Source organism: Anastrepha obliqua, chromosome 3, assembly GCF_027943255.1.
Source record: "Anastrepha obliqua isolate idAnaObli1 chromosome 3, idAnaObli1_1.0, whole genome shotgun sequence".
Taxonomy (NCBI): domain Eukaryota; kingdom Metazoa; phylum Arthropoda; class Insecta; order Diptera; family Tephritidae; genus Anastrepha; species Anastrepha obliqua.
Window position 1 is genome coordinate 31,232,079 of NC_072894.1, and position 17,807 is coordinate 31,249,885.

The window sequence follows — 17,807 nt, forward strand, 5'->3', positions numbered from 1 at the left end:
TACTTTTTGAACAGGAGCTCATTTGTATGTACATATTTATATGTGTAGATATGTATGTAAAAATCCGCACAATGTTGTGTTAGTGACTTCCTTACTTATGCTGTTATTTTAATTTGTTATTTCGTAGTTAGAGTATGCCTGAAATCGGTAATAACAACAACAATACCGCAGTTGATGTGAATGACGATGACAAAAACAAGAGCCTCAGCTGGGCTGGCAGTCATTATGACAACGTCAAGCTTAACAACGGCAGCCAGCCGGCAGAATGTCAACAACATTCAAAATCAACTAATAAGAACATGGCACATACGCGAAAAGTTGATCCCTTTGAGTGAGCCGATTTTCAGAATTCGCATGCAATTTGAATGTACGAGAAGAGTGTGGTGCCAAAAACAAAAAATTATGATAGAATATGCGAGGATATTTATGTATATAGGTATATATAATTGGTGCGTATACCCTTTGTTGGGTATTTGACCGAGCTCTTCCTCCTATTTGTGGTGTGCGTCTAGATGTTGTTCCACAAATAGAGCGGCCTACATTTTTATGCCGCCCCGAGCAGTAGAGAATTTTTTATGAAGAACCTTACCAGGGCAAAAATACAGTCGTAGATTTTTCATGGTCTGCCAAGGGCCGACCGCGAACATACACATATACTTAGAGTTGCCATAAGTTCTGTTACAATTAAGTCTGTTACAGATAAGAAATTAGAATACTTTTCCAATGAAGTTAGTTTTATTTAATCAAGTACACGATTGCGTCATTCAGCTGTTGCAGCATGCACGGTTTCCATGGATATTGACGTTGCTGCTCGAACCAAAGCTGGTTTGAGACTCTCCAAATTTATGTGTGGTCTTTGACAGGAAATGTTCTCCAATTCCAATCACAAACTGTAGTCCAATGGATTTCCAAGATTGCCTATTTTCTGCGGTTATGAACCCAGGAATATTGTATTTTAGCCACTGCTGGGTTATGAGCTGGGGCGGAATCTTGCTGGAACATCGAACGAACCCATTGAAGAGATTACTGCTCAACTATTTCGCCATGCCTTCTACAACATCCGCCTGGTACACTTTTGCTCCGGCCTTTACAAGACACTCCCCACCAAACCATGACGGAGACTGGATGGTGATCACGCTGAATCCTTGGAACATTAGTTTTTGCGTCTTTAGAAGTTCTAGTATAGATTTTGTCGTTTTGCTTATTAAAAACTTCTGTATCAGTGAAAATTTTCTCATCTATCAAAGGAATATTTTCATGGCCGTTGACCGCATGCCACCGAAGAAACTGCTTGCATCTGTCGAGTCTAATTTTCTGCAAGCGCGTCATCAAAATATGACCAGTTAGCGGCTGAAGGCTTTCATGTGGAGATCATATCATACATTAGTCTTTATATGGATCTGGTCGATACATTCATTTCCCTGGACATGGTTTTCTGCTTTAAAATGGGATTTCTGCGAATTCTTACTCGAACGGCTTTTATGGCTGCTCTGGTTCGAACCACGCGAGGACGACCACTTCTTTTTCTGCCTGTCACTTCAAGTGTTTGGGAAAAACGATTGATCGTACGGTAAATAAAATTTCTAAATATTAAGTTTTTTGAACAATTCGTAAATCTCACTTGTACTTTTACGACACTCAAGTAATTCAATTCCCAGCTCCCTTCTCCATTGTTAACAAGCGAAATTTGCCACGCAACTGAGACGAATAAATGAAATAAAATTAATAAAAAATAAACCTTTTCTTGAACGTTGTTTTTTTTATCATTCCCGGGCATGGCTTGGGACTGAAACTTGATGTTAAAAGGCTCGGCGGCTCGACGCCGACTGCCAACTAGCAGTGTGAGACACTTTTATTTTTATGCCACAGAATGAAAACAAATAATTTCTCTAACACTCACTGAAATAGAAGTGTATACATCTCAGTGGCAACATTGTATGATATCTGTAAGACGTCAAGCCCGGCTGTAGAAGTACAGTACCTTACAAAGGTTTTTGCAATTTTCTTATCGAGTTATGAGATGCCGAGTTGAAGGAGGGCTAGCTCTATATATTGTATTTGTACCTATAGCTTCTGCGTGTACTTGCATCTACCACATACATAAGTGCTTGGCCGATCTTCTCGAATTTTCAGTTTGTGTTGTGTGCTATAAATCGAGGGGTCTGCAATTTTAATCCACCTCGGAACCAGAAATAATTTTAAATATTTTATGAAAATCCTCTCCATGGCAGAAACAGTATGTAGATACGAGTGAGCACAGAACCCGAGACTAACGCAATGGTCTGCGTGCACAACGCTATCGGCTCTGTCGATAGGTATACATACATATGTATATATGCATGTACCTATGCGCCAAAATTTCGATTGGAGGCATTTATTAAGTGCGAAACCAGTTTGAAACTTTTTTATTTTACCGTAACACTTTTCAATGTCGAATTATTAATTTTTTTGTTTGATTATTAAAATAAGCTGAACCTTTTTGCATGCCTACATGCGAGTATGTCACCGCCACAAGCATATCTTACAACATTAAGCTTGAAATTTTTATTTGAATAATTTTCATTATAAATCAACATCATTTTGCCAGCGAATTTGAGGATCAACCGAAAATTTGATTAGTGTCATGCAGATTCGCCCTTTTCGAATTAAACTCAATTCACGACATGAGCATAGCAATTTCAGATTTTGGTGTGACCAAAAGTATGGAAAAATTAATGAAATGAAAACGAGAAGTTGCCCAATATAGTCGTTTAAACAAATACATACAACACGTACACACATACATACATTCGTACACACGTACAGAGTTAATTTCATGTCCATAAACCAAGAAATTTTCAACTTATTTGTATTGATGCAGATGAGGATACATTTGATGGGCGGATCGAATTACAGTAAATATTTTAGCGACCGCAAAAAATTAAATGACAGAAGCGGAGAATAGAGTGAGTAAGAAGAAGTGCGGGAGAATTGAAATTCGACACTTTTTTATACAGATGCACTGTGTTAAATAACTATAGCAAAAGAACTTATTGACCAGTTTTGACAATTTATTTATTTAATATTGATGGTTTAGTATATTTTTTTTTTGCGAAAATATCGCTCATTCTCCTTCAAAACGGAAAAGATTCAAGTTTTACGCTTTTTGCAAATTGAAATTCATTTGGGTTAAAAGGAGCGTTGTCGATTAGGAGGAGAGCTTTAATTGTTAATGCGTTCTCCTTTATAAACGATGTGACTTTAAAAAACAACCAGATAACCTTAAAAATCGTACAAAACTTAAAAGGATTATTCAGCTGTGGAACAAATGACTCATGAAACCATTGCTTGAAAATAGTCGACGTCATCCAGGCGGATTTCGAGCTCTTATAGTCGGTGGGACACCGAAAGTTTTTAAAGCAGCGTGGATTCTTCGCCTTTCCAATTACCAAAAGCTTAAGATTGTGAGATCCAGTGGCATTTGAACAGCATAAAAACGTGAATCGCTGCTTCTCGGACTTTTCCCCTGGGGCTCTCTTCTCCAGACGAAACAATCTTTGCAAAACCAAACGCGACTGAAATACTTTACTCCTTAAATGCAATTACGAATAAAATGCCTATTTATAATTAGGGGATTCCCCAATTTCAGAATTACTTGAGATCAATGTAAACTAATTTTAGTCAATTTACAAAAATGTCTGTTCCCGTTTTGGGGTTTTCACGCTTTAGAGCGTTCACGTTATCGAGCGTGCGCTGTATCGGATATTTGCATGTGTAGATATGTATGTATGTAAGGGCGCCTAGCAGATCTCGACTATGTAGACGATGTCTATTTACTGACACACAACTACCTTGACATGGTAACAAACATCCAAGCAGTGCAAGAATCAGTTAAAAAGGCTGATCTGTCGTTCGATATCCAAAAAACTTTTTTTTATAGTTTTAATCTAACTCCGAATGCTAGAGTTTATTTCTGATTTTTATGAAAAGCTTGTTTTTCATTTTGGTGTTTCATGCATGGAGATTCAAACCTACGTACTGCGAATGACAGCCACGGAAAGGAGGAACCTAAATTTTCATATCGCCTGCGAGCGAGAGAAGGTGTTTTTATGAGCTCTACGCTCAGTGGTTTACCATTGCCTGCCGAGGGACGACCGCTATTAAGTACAGAAAACCCTTTCCATCATTCGGGGGTTTCAAATTTTCGCACAGTGGGTCTCGAATTGGAGTTCAATCGTGGTTTACGGTTACGGTGACAGCTTGATTATGAAATACGAGGTGTATTCAAAAAATAAGGGGAATTTAAATTTTTCTCAAAATATGCTTAATTTATCAATCGTCGCAAAACGCCATCTTTTCATGGGTCTCTTCAATCTTGGAAACAGGAAAACACACACAAACTGGTGAATATGGTGGCTGTGAATATGGTGGCTCTTCCATTGGGACGATTGGGCTTTGGTTTCGATGTCATAACCATAGGTATACCCATGATTCGTCACCAATTATGACCCTTTTATGCAAATCTGGTTGGTTTTGGCCAAAATTCAGCAGTCCGAAAAGATTGCATGGCATGAGCCAACCACGATGCTGACATCCTCAGCAACTTCGCTAATTGTTATTAAATGATTCTCCATAACAATTTTCTTCTTTTTCTCAACATTTCCATAGGTTGTTGAAGTGCTGGGGCGTCCAGCGCGACCGTCGTCATTCCCATCTTCTCGACATTCTGTGAAAAGCTTGTCCACTTGTAAAACTGTTTTTGACTCAGAGTACTCTCACCGTATGCCACTGTCGACATTTCAAGAGTTTTTGAGCACTTAATTCCCATTTTTTACACAAAATTTGATGCATCTGTTTGATCCGTTTTTTTTTTCGATAGCAGAAAATCGCCGAACAGGCAAAACACTTGTCTTATTTGTGACTCTCGCAAACTAACTCACCATGCTTTATTGCTAAAATCGGGAACATATCTTCGAGACGAGTGTACCAACATACAAAAAAAATTATTAATCGTAAGCCGAATTTGAAAATTCACCTAATTTTTTGAGCACACCTCGTATTATTATTGTAAAGGTTTTCCAATAACAGGTGTTATTTTGCATAGCCTATCGCTATCGAGAGATGATTAACGTTTTTTATGGCCGGATTATTGATGGTATTGAAAGAGAAGGTCTACACCAACAGCCCAGGATCGATTCAAGACCTCAAAGATGGAATTCGTGAGGCTATCGAGGATATAGGGTAGCCACTTTGCAATTTGGCTATGAAAAATTTCATGAAAAGGATATTGTCCTGTAAGCATGGTCGTAGTGCTCATTTGCCTAATGTTATTTTCCACTATTAACGGCATACATTCCTCTTCATAAAGAAATAAACATCCGATCATTTATATTCGAAAATAGGATTTTTTTTTAATATCAAAATAAGACCGCTTGTTGGAAAACCCTTTACTATAACATTATTTACACTTGAATGTCACCCACAACTATTTGCTGTTTTGGCTTCGCTCAGTTTGTACCACTATTATTTTGACAATAGCTCTTTGTAAATTATTATTATAATAATATTTTTTTAACCAAGTTGAAAAAATTTTGTATGCAACAAAGTTCACTAGAAACTTTTCGTTTCACATTGTCCAGTAAAAATATTCAGCACGAAAGTTCCTATTTATGAAAGCCATTTGACAACTAAACTATAATGACTGTCACCCACATAAACTAATACCAGCTGCTGCGGCTGCGAATGTTTGTGAATTTATGCACGTTAAATAGTTTCCACAAAATTTGGTTCGCCAGATACTAGAGAGGACCACTTTTTTTATAATAAGCAGATGCATACGTAAATATGTATATGCATGTTTTATTACGCTACCCAGTGGGGGAACCACAATTAGAATACCGAATTTGAAGTCTGACTAAAAAGCTAATACTCATTTTGAGTTAACAATTAGGAATTAGATTTTCAGTGCTTAGAAGTAGTCCATCAATTGATATTGACATCTTCAGCCTTAACAACCGCGCTGTTAGTTCTGCCGTTTCCAAATTGGATAGAGAAGCAAAGGGAAGGGGTCTCGTGGTAAGAGAGGACAAAACGAAGTACTTCCTGTCATCAAAGAAACAGACGGCGCACTCGCGTATTGGCACCCACATCACTATTGACAGTTAAGATTTCGAGGTTATAAGAGACTTAGGCTCATATTACGAGTTAGATACGATCTTCGATATTCGTTGGTTGTCGAAGATCGAAAATCGAATATCAATTTGGTATTATGAGCGGTGCAGCCCTGTCGAAATTTTCGTTGAATACCGAATTTAGAGTCGAATGCAATTTTGCTTTCGATTGTGTTGCGTATTGTGGGTAAACTTGTTAAAATGTAAATTGTTTCCGATTATTTATGGTTTTATAGTACCCAAATAATAAATATATACTAATTTTGTTAATTTTATGCAGGTCGAAAGTCGTGAGTACCAAACAGCAATTAGAAAGGCTAGTTTCATTAATGGAAGAGAATCCACAATTCGCAAAAGGGATTTGCACCAAAGTTCAAGCAGCAAAAAAATGGTAGGAATTTACAACGGAGCTGAATTGCTTGGGACCACCAGTTAGAACGGCAGCAAAATGGATTAAGGTTAATAATGGTTTTTTTTGTGATGTTTATAGAAATAGATTTTTATTTTCCCTTGGCAGGTGTGGGCTGAAATACGTAGAGGAACTGAAATACATATTTCTTTCGAATGACGAATAATTGAATAAAGAAAATGTATAACAAAAATAGAAACTGTGGCGTAAAGGTTTCTATTTAATACTTTTTAGATTTTTCTATAATATTCTAAGAATTTCATTTCTTATGCTGTATTTGCTATAAAAATGTGCTTTTCTTTGTTGCAGATCAGCCTCTGTACTACTAAATTGTATCCATCTTTGGCAAATATAATTTTCCAGGACATCTATTATTTCCGATAGCACAACAGACACAGTGGGCTTAGCAAGTCCTAGCATACCTTCATTACCAATACTCAATTGGTACGATCCCTGAGCATAAAATCGCAGAACTTTGGCTAGCTTTAAAATATTTGGAATGGATTTGGCTCGAGTGCACTGCTGCAACTGGTTTTATATACTAGACAGTAGGTTCATAAACGCCTCTTTAGATAATCTAAAGTTCTTTAAAAATCTGTAAGGAAATTTCTGTAATATTAACTACGTCAACACATTTTGAAAATTCTAAACATACTCAGTGGAAGCCATTTCTAGGGGGTTGGATGCGCCCCTCAACTGCTTTCTACTTCTAGCTAGTTCCGCTAATCTTTCATCGTCCGATAAATCGTCGAACCACAACTCCGTTGTACTCATTTTCACAAAAAATACTTTTTTTAACTTTTAAAAATGTTGTTAGCAAAGAATTTCAATACAATCGGTTTTTCTTTTATTTTGATTTGCTGTATCAGCTGAGAAAAAATTATCTATTGTAAATGCGTCGAGCGATCGAAATTCACAATAGTCCTATTCTTCAACGAATGAGCACCATAATACCAAATGAAAATTCGTTCGATCAGCAGTTTCGACTACAGTCGAAGATCGAATGTTGCTCATAATAAGGGCCTTAGTTTATTTAGGAACCACCATTGACGCCAATACCAATGTCAGCCGTGAAATCCAATTGAGTAGAGGAATAATATATTCAGTATAGTTATTATATTAGTTCTAATGGCCTCACATTTTCGAGTAACACTTTATTTTAATTTCTGCACGAGTTGTGGTGATAATCGGCTTCAAATCAGCCGAATTTGCTTTTATAATCGTTTTGCGCATCCACATTTGTGTTTTTGCTTAACTACTGTCCAAATATCCCCAATAGAGTTGGCATCGGTTGTGAAGGTTAATCCAACATTTAAGTCCCTGTTTGCTGTTTTCACTTCACACATCTTGCGCTTCGATGCTTGGGATTTTCGTCTTCTTGTAAAATCCAAGGTTGGCTAGTGCTTTCAAATATCTTGGCTGCTGATGGCGTTGACGCTTTTCCGTAAATTTAATTCATCAAAACTGCATTCATATAGGCGGTAAACACTACCGCCAAATTCTTTTTGAGCTATCAGCTCCAAAAATTAACCTTATACTTCGTTGAATTTGCCAATTATCGACAATACACCCGGACCGTCGTATGCAACCGTTCGCCCAAGAGGAAGATTTATCAGTGAATATTGCGTTTGCCCAATTTGGTTCAGAATTTGCTTTGATCCAGGCAAGTTTGTTTTTTTTCCAATATATGATAATGAGAGCAACGGTTTTTCCTATGTGCTCCGGAATTTTAGGTCGTCTTCAAGTAAAAGTTCTGGAATCATGTATTTGTATACATTAACATTATTTTTCCTTAAAACTGCTTCAGCTTCACCCAACGCTAAGTTCGGTTTTGTCACAAACAAATCAATAATCTTTTGGTCTTGCTTTGAGGAGATGCTTTGTTTTAGGCCTCGTCCGTGGAGGTCGTCAACGTTTTTAACTTCATTGCACCCATTTATTTATGAACGCCTTCGACTTCTTCCAATATTTTTCTTCAGATGTGTACATAGGGCCACTGCTTCAAACCATCTTTCATTCTGCAAATTGCACATGGCAGCATTTAATATTGTTTTAACCGAACTCTAAGTTTGAATTTTTCCGGTCACGTTTATGTGCATACATAAATGTAAATATTCAAGCATAAAAAGCAAATATAAAGGTTCAGATGATAAAGCAGGCTAACTCTGTCAAATGCAGTTTTTTAGATTTAAATCTACATTTGTTTAAAAGGTTTAAAAACTTCCTAATTTTTTCCAATTAAGAGACACGAATGTGTAATTTTCCATCATGGCATTGATCTGTCTAAGCATAGGCTGGGCCAAGAATACTGACATGTGACCTTGCGACCCGGTTATTTTTGTCACACGCCGATCGTAGTTGCTGGAGAGAATCACCAATAATGGGTGTTCTAACCGTGTACTTCTGACCGCTAAACACTTATGTTATTAGATTTAGCATAGCTTCGAGTCTGTTTTGCAGTAGCTGTTTGCTAATCCTCAGCTATTCTGCTTTTACAAGGTTAAGGATCACACATCTTGGTTTTCACTTTTCCACTACGCTTGAGCAAAATATCAGATTTTAATATTAGCAATCGGCTGTATTCCCTCTTTTCTGCATTCGCCTCCTCCTCAATTGCTACTGCAATGGATCAGTTAAAATTCACGTCCAAGTGAGCCCTTTTCCTCTTGGAGTAACCATCCAACTTAAACCAATTTAGCTTATGGTTTGTTTCACGTTACTACAAAGGTTAGTTACTCAGAGAGCTCCTTCTTTTCTTTGTGTTGTTCGTCTTGATGTTGTTCCACAAATAAAGCGAACTACAGTTTTAAGCCGACTCTGAATGGCAGAAATTTTTTGTGATTTTTATGACGAGGTGTCACTCTCTCTCTCCCTCTCTCTCTCTCTCTCTCTCTCTAAACCATTGTGTGGCCTTTGGAAAGCCGGTTAGTTAGTTTAAGATTTGCAACATCCGCAATTTTGTTCAGAAAAGCGAAACCGAGCAATCTCAACTCTCTTATACACAGAGCCGTGCAGCCGCATATAAGGTGTTCGACTGTTTTTTTCACTTCTATATCCTGACAGCTTGTGCAAGGTCATTGATGGTGCCCCTATCCTACTGGCATATTCTCCTATTAAACAGTGCACAGATAGGTTATCTACTACGATTCTTAAATCTTTCCTACTTAGTTTAAGTAGACTCTTAGTGCAGCCATTTTCCATTCGGGCCACGTTTGTCTACCGACAGCGCTAGGGTTTAACTGTTTCCAGTGTGTTCCTGCAGTAACGCTGTGTCTGTCTATTAAAAGCTTGCATGTTGCCAAGGGCATGGGTATGTCGACCTTGTTCTGACTAATTTGGAGCGAGGAGTCCAGTCTAGTTTTGTTTTCTGAAATTGTTTCAAAATACTGTGCAAGTATTTTTAATAATTTGTAACACTCTTTTACTGGCTTGGACGAGTGTTGATAGGAGTGATTTCAGAGCTGCCTAACTATCGGAGTAAATGAAGATTTCTCTAACTGTGACTACGCTTTTACGCTGCAATAATCAGACAAACGAAGGGATATATTGGTGCCTATAGTTTCGGAATATACACCACCTCCCAATTGACATTGAGTTCTGAGCCATCAATACGAGGGTGATTCAATAAGTACCCGTGTTTGATGACAGAGGGCGTTCCTAAGGGATTTTGGTGTTATCACCGTATGTAGCCATCTATCAAACGACGAGGAAACAAATTTCAGACTGATTAATAGGTTAGTTTGGATTTGGCAGGTTAGGTTAGTCGTGATTATCGCTAAGATGGAAAAAGAGCTTTGGATGCTGTCTATGGGGACTCTTCGCCATCTATGTTTAACCATCCGTCTACAGTTTAATATTGGCTCAACGAATTTAAACGTGGGCGAACATCCGTTTTTGATGAGTAGCAACCAAGACGCCCGGCTGATGTGGTTACCGAGGAAATCATTCAAAAAGTCCACGACATGATTCTCGCTGATCGACGAACGAAAATGCGCGAAGTAACAGAGTCCATAGGTATGTTTACTGGAACGGCAATTATTATTTTACATGATAAGTTGGCTATGAAAAATTTGTACGCGATGAGTGCCGCGATTACTCACAAGCAACAACAAGTGGATGTGGCTGTTTACTTCGAAACAGTGTTCGGAGCAATTTAAGCGTGGTTCGAAGGAAATTTTGCATCGAGTTGTCAGCGTTGATGAAAGCTGTATTTATCATTACACACCAGAAACTAAGCAACAATCAACACAATGGATTTCTCCCGGTGAATCTGCTCCAAAAAAGTCAAAGACAGTTCCATCGGCCGGAAAGAATATGGCGACGATTTTTTGGGATGCTGATGACGTCATCCTCATGGATTTTTTAGAGGAAGGAAGATCACTGGACAATACTACAGTGAGTTAATGGACCGTTTTCTCAAAAAATTGAAGAGACACGGTCGTATTTGGTGACGAAGAAGGTGCTGTTTCACCACCATAACGTCCTAGCACATTCATCCGGAGTTGTCGCTACCAAACTCCCTGCAACTTTTCCTTTTATTTCAACCGAGGCAGTCATACCCGAGACAGAGGCGGATTTTTTGAAAGTTCGACAAATCCTGTTGTTTGCCGGTGCGTTGGCAGAAATGTATATTTCTAAAAAAGGACTATGTTGAAAAATAAAAAGAAATATTTGAGCAAATGGTGTCTTTGTTTCTAACATGGGTACTCCTATATTAGTATAGACTGACCCCATTTTCATTCTTTACCACAGCATTTCCCCAATCCTAATTTCATTGGAAGGCATAGAAAAATTTGCTAGATTCTTCATGAAATTTGGATCAGCCTCAGCTGATGTGATAGTCACAAAATGTTTTATTAGATGTGTGGTCAAAAGGGTGTGCCATATAGCGTTTGCTTTTTGAACCACCTAGTTTTTTGAGAATGGTAACACAAATGACATGTCAAATGTGTTCATAATTTATTTAAAGGTTTGACATTTACGAAATGGGACGCTATAAGCTTGAACGAAATTGGGAAATATTGAAAACCTATTTCCAAAGTGGTGAGTCTTCTTCTTCTTCCACGGTTACAGTAAATGGCGAGCGTTACCGTGACATGCTCAACGAGTTTTTGTTTCCAAAAATTGAACAGAATGTCATGGACGACATTTGGTTTCAACGGAACGGTGCAACTTGTCACACTGCCAAAGTTACACCCGAACTTTTGGCTGCCGTTTTTGAATTCCTATATCAATTGGCCGCCTCGGAGCTGTGACTTAAGCCCGTTGGACTATTTTTTGTGGGGAGCCGTTAAGCACAAATGCTATGCGAACCATCCAGAGACGATTGATGGTTTAAAACACGAAATCGAAGTTACCATTCATGAAATTGGAGCCCAAACAATCGAAACTGTGCTTAATAATTGGGTTGATCCAATGGCCTACTGTAAAGCCAGTCATTTATACAATATTATTTTTCATTCATAAATGACAATGTTCAATCTTCAAAATAAAAAAAAAAAAGTTTGAAAAAATATTGATTCATTTTCTTTTCATAGCCGATTCAAAAAGCAAATTTTACATGACCCACCCTATATTTGAACTTCAAGTCCGCTTGAAATCAGAAAACCTTCCAATCGACGTAATACTAATTATACGTCAATGGATTTCTTCGCCGGCCATCTAGCCTATGTGTAGGGTTATTCAATAGGTGCGCTTCAACTTTTTTCCGATAGGGAGGGCGAACGACGCAATATTTTTTATTTTTCGCTTGTCATTTGTAAACTTCATTAGTATACATTTCATCATGGAACGTTACACACTTGAGCAACGATTGCAAATCGTGCAAATTTTTTATGAAAATAATCGTTCTGTTGCTGCTACTTTAAGAGCATTACGGCCATTTTACGGTCCATTTAAAAAGCCGTCCCGTTTTGGGGTTATGTGAAGTCATTGGTCTACAGTAACAAGCCGGCGACGATTTGTGAGCTCAGAGCCAATATTGAACGCGAAATTGCTGGAATTTCGGCCGATTTATGCAAAAGAGTCGTCGAAAATTGGGTTCAACGATTGGACTTCGTAAAACGTGCACGTGGTGGTCATGTAAAAGAAATCGAATGTCATACTTAAATGTATATGTTCAAACCCGATAATAAAAAAAAATTAGTTAAAAAAGTAAACCGTTTGTGTTTTCTTCAAAAAAGTTCAAAAGTTGAAGCGCTCTTACTAAAAAACGCTATATATGTGTACAAGTATTGGTTGCATCAGTATACCATACATACTTGAAAGACCCTGTATGCATCAGTATACACATACATATATACGAGTACATAACTTTGCAAAGTTTCGCCCGCACTTTTTAGCCTTTCATTTGTAGTAGCAAACATTTTGCCACAGTCACTATGCATGTATGTGTGAACGTATGTATGTAGGTGCACATTTTTTCACTGGGGCAACACGAAAACTTTTTGATTTTGGCACAAATTTCGGTGGCACAACAACGTGCCGTCTCTACAACAACAAACGTTAGTTGCTACACATTGTTGCTGACAGCAAGCTGAGTATAAATACAATGTCGAATTCGCGTGTCAGCCTATCAACGCCAAGTGTGGAACGTGCAACCGTACAGTAGATACTTCAGTGATTATTGCATTGTTGTTGGTGTTGCTACTTTTCGCTTGTTTACAGTGTGGCAGCAGTGTGTTGCACAAACTTTCTATAATTTGTCCCTTTGTGCGTTGTTTTCTACACATGTTGGAGTATGTATGTATGTGTGCCCGCGTGTCGGATTTGAGGCGCGCAAATGGAGTGCAGCGAATGCGTGGTTTTTTTTGCTGTGCTACCAGCGTTCGCTCTGTTCGTGCTGTTGGCATCCAGCCAAAGGGCTTTACACGTTAACAATGCACACAGTTGAGTAACAATTGCTGTTAGCAATACATACATACATTCACACTGTGTATGTCGAATGTTGTTGTACCAGCCGTATTTTCATTTGTTACTTATTCACTTTTGGTTTGTTTTTGTTTCCTACGAAGTTTTCATATTTTCAGCAATTGCAATGCCACAGTCACCCCGAGGGGACAAATACTAGGTGTGAACTAGAATACTTCCTAAAAGAACTAGTTTTAGACCAGATTTTTAGGAAAATCGACGCCTTGTGAAAAGTGCTCATCGCTCGCTCAGCCCAACTTATGGAGTATATCGTCCCCTTAGTATTAAAATAGCCTATAAATTTTTTGATGTTTTGAGAAAATGAATTTCAAACTTTTTGTCGAAAGTAGCTCTCACTCAAATCTCGTTATGTCTGTAAATATTTATTATTTTTTGACTGACGTTTTGACCCACTTTGTGGAACTAGAATTTGGAAAAATTTTGACCACATATAAAATCGACGATGGAGAATCCAAAAATTCAATAAAAAAATAATAGACTATGAGCACATAGGCTATTGTTATACTAAGGGAACGATATAACCATTAAACTGATGAGGCCCACTTTTTGGCTATTGGCTACGTTAATAAGCAAAATTTCCATATTTAGGTGGAAGACCAACCCAAAGTCATTCGAGAACAGCCATTACATACATTGGAAATATCCATTTGGTGCGGTCTATGGGCTGGAGGAATCATTGGCCTATATTTCTTCAAGGTCGAGGCTGGCGCCAATGTAAAAGTTTGAAGCCCGTAATCTCCACAACATTTTGTTGCAACAAGACGGTACTACTTGCCATGCAGCCCGTGAAAGATCGATTTGCTACGTCGTCGTTTCGGGACAATTTATCTCTCTTCTCGCACCAGCGGATTGGCCGCCAAGGTCGTGTGATTGACATCTTTGTGATTTTTGACTTTTAGAGGTGCGAATGAACCAGCTTCGTTTGAGTGCTACTTCAGTCCAGCTTCATTGGAGGTCACCATTACAAAAGTTATTTACGAGATACCGACCGACTGACCGAAGTCCTCCAGCGAGTCATTCAAACTCGATATTTACGGATGGCCGACACAGTTGCGGCCAACATGTGAAAGAGATTATTTTTAAAAAATAAATTTCATGAAATGTTTTCACACAAAAATAGTAAGGATTGTCCAATCAATTTGAATTCCCTTTGTTTTATTTCAATTTAAAAACCGATACCTCTAAATTGGCCACCCTTTACATAATCCTCTAGTCATCGCAAAACGCCTATAGACAAGACTCAAACTGCCTTATCTAAAAAAATTAAATAATTTGTAGCTAAATTGTCCATTTTACTACTGGTCCTATTCTGATTAGTAACGAACTAGTACGATTTCTTCTACTAAATAACAGTACCTGAACTAGAATTTTTGCATTAAACCCTGCAGGGAATATAAATGTATGTTTGCTATATGTGTTTGTGCGTGTGTATATGAGAGCACAGTTTTTGTTGTGAGTTCGAGTACCAAATTGCTTAAATAACTTAATAATATTGGCCGAAATCGAAAAGTAGATACGGCTTAACATTGAGCCATTGACCTAAAAGGTCACACGACCAGAAACCAATGGTATGGGCTTTCTTTCATTCATAGAGAAGTAAATGGTGCGGATATAAAATTTTATTGTATTGGAATTTAGTTAGAAAGGAAGAGCTATGAAATATTTATATTTATACTGTACGTATACAAGTATAGTATATAAGGTGGGGAGAGTGCGGAGGACTGTATGCATTGGCATCACAGGAGCAGGCAGTGGTGCCCTGAATATCGTTTTTCGCTTACTTCCCATCGGCTTTCACGTTATTTGCATCGCTGCTCAAAGTGCAATCAGGTGAAAGGAGGTTGGTCGCTGGAGGTAATCTCTCAAGAGACATGCTACCATTTTTATGCAGTTAACACCGTATTTCTGTGATCTCTCAACGTATTTCAGATCTCTTTTTCCACAAATTGAAGTTTAAGGATCATGCCAGGGCAATCTTTCCAGATATACAGGATTAGAACGAGGAGAAAATCTGCACGGAAGCCGGTACCTCTCTCTTTACTGCCGGCTCCAAGATGGAATCGGATGTCGGAGCCGGGGTTTTCTCTAAGTCAACCGATTTATCTATTTCCTTCGAAATACCGAACACTGATAGTGTTTTTCAAGCAGAAGTCTTTGCGATCATGCAGGCATGCAAACTGCTTAAGAATCGTGGAAGCGAGGAGATTTTAACATTTTTCTCCGATAGTCAAGCCGCGATCAAGGCTCAAACGATGCCATGCTGCAGATTCAAGCTAGTAAACTCCAGTAAGGAGTTCCAGGTACACATTTCTCTGATTTGGGGTCCAGGACATAGAAACATTGAGGGAAATGTAATTGCTGGTGAGCTCACCAGGAAAGGGACTGAACTGGTCTGAGAGACCTCGTGCGGTCATCGGCATATCACTGACTGTTGTTAAACTTGTTTCTCTCCATTTCTTCGTGTGCTCTTTCGAAAACTCTGTGGCCCCAGTACAATAGACGCAGAGCTCTTAAAGTTCTGGAGACTCCACACCATTTCCAAACTCGTAGTTGTATATATTTACCGGACGATTTGGACGATCGACATACCTGCAGAAAACTTAGGTTTACCATTTCATTGTGGAAGCCGTGGATACCTCAAAAAAGGAGGCAGTTTAGCACTTTCTCTGTAAATGTCCAAGTCAAGTAGCAAATACACAGGAGGCATGCACTAGGTTTAATGAAAAGTTTTTATTTCTGATTAAAATGAGATTATAGAGAAAACCACGTCTTTGGAAGACCAAAGATTTCTTCTAAGAGCACATGGAACGTTCCTATGAGCGCTGCCCCCGCCCCGACATAAAAATCGTACTGAGGACTTGAATGCCGGGATGAGCTACATCACGCTGCGTAGCTGTCTCCTGATGGAAAAATACGAAGCCAGATAAATCATGTTGCGACAGATGGAAGACACGCTTCTAGTGTTTAAATGTACTTACGAACCGGGGCTCAACATCGACTCGGATCACTATCTTGTTGCAGCTAAACTACGCACATGCCTCTATGCAGCAAAAAAACGTACATTTACTTACGCAAAGAATTTTCGGTATCGAAAAGCTGCAATCACAACAGACAGCCAGAAAATTCACAATTCGACTCTCACTCCTGCTCTCAGGGAGTACTGCCCAACAATTCGGCTTGCACGAGCAATGGAGCAACATTTCGCACTTTCTTCGAACCACCGCCGAAGAAGAAATCGGATTCCGGCGAGCCCGAAAAACAGCTGGTACGACGAGCAATATCATGCTGCCGCAGAAATAAAGGCTGCTGCTTCTAGAACCACGCTGCGATTGAACGCAACCGAAATATGTTAGTGTGAGGAGCTTGAAATGCTGACCAACAGGAACAGCGCCCGAAAATTCTACCAGAAAGTTCGGCGGCTTAGAGAAGGTTTAAAGATCGGGGCGTTTTCCTGTAATAACAAAGACAGCGATGTGATGACTGACATCCAGAGCACACTTAAATTATGGAGGGATTAGTCATCCAAACATCACCTATAAGGTCGTAGCGAGCGTATTGTGTGAGGGTGAAGCCCACCATCAATTGATTGGACCTTATCAGTGTGGCTTTAGACCTGGAAAGTCCACCATCGACCAGATATTCACAATGCGCCAAGTCATGGAAAATACCCATGAACGTAGAATCCACACACACCATCTTTTCGTCAACTTCAAAGCTACATTCGACAGTACGAAAAGGAGTTTGCTGTATGCCGCGATGTCTGAATTTGGTATCCCCGCAAGACTAAATGACGGTTCTCAATACCAGTAGTGCCGTCAGAATAGGGAAGGACCTCTCCGAGCCGTTTGATACCAAACAAGGTTTCAGGCAGAGTTAATCGGTGATGCAGGAAAAGATCGTGCGAGCTGCAGAACTTAATCACTCAGGCTGATTTTTTATAAAAGCGTACAATTGTTGACCTATGCCGATTATCTTGGCATCATCGGCCATAACAACCGCGCTGTTAGTTCTGACTTTCCCAAACTGTATAAAGAGGCAAAGCGAATGGGTCTGGTGGTGAACGAGGACAAAACGAAGTACTTCCTGTCATCAAACAAACAGTCAGCGCATCGGCACCTACGTTACTGTTTACAGTTATGATTTCGAGGTTGTAAAAGACTTCGTTTATTTAGGAACCTGCATTAACACCGATAGCAATGAAATCCAACGTAGAATCTCTCTTGTCAACAAGAAGGATTTTTTGGACTAAGTAGGCAATTGAGTAGTTAAGTCATCTCTCGACGAATAAAACTAACACTTTATAAGGTTCACATCATGCC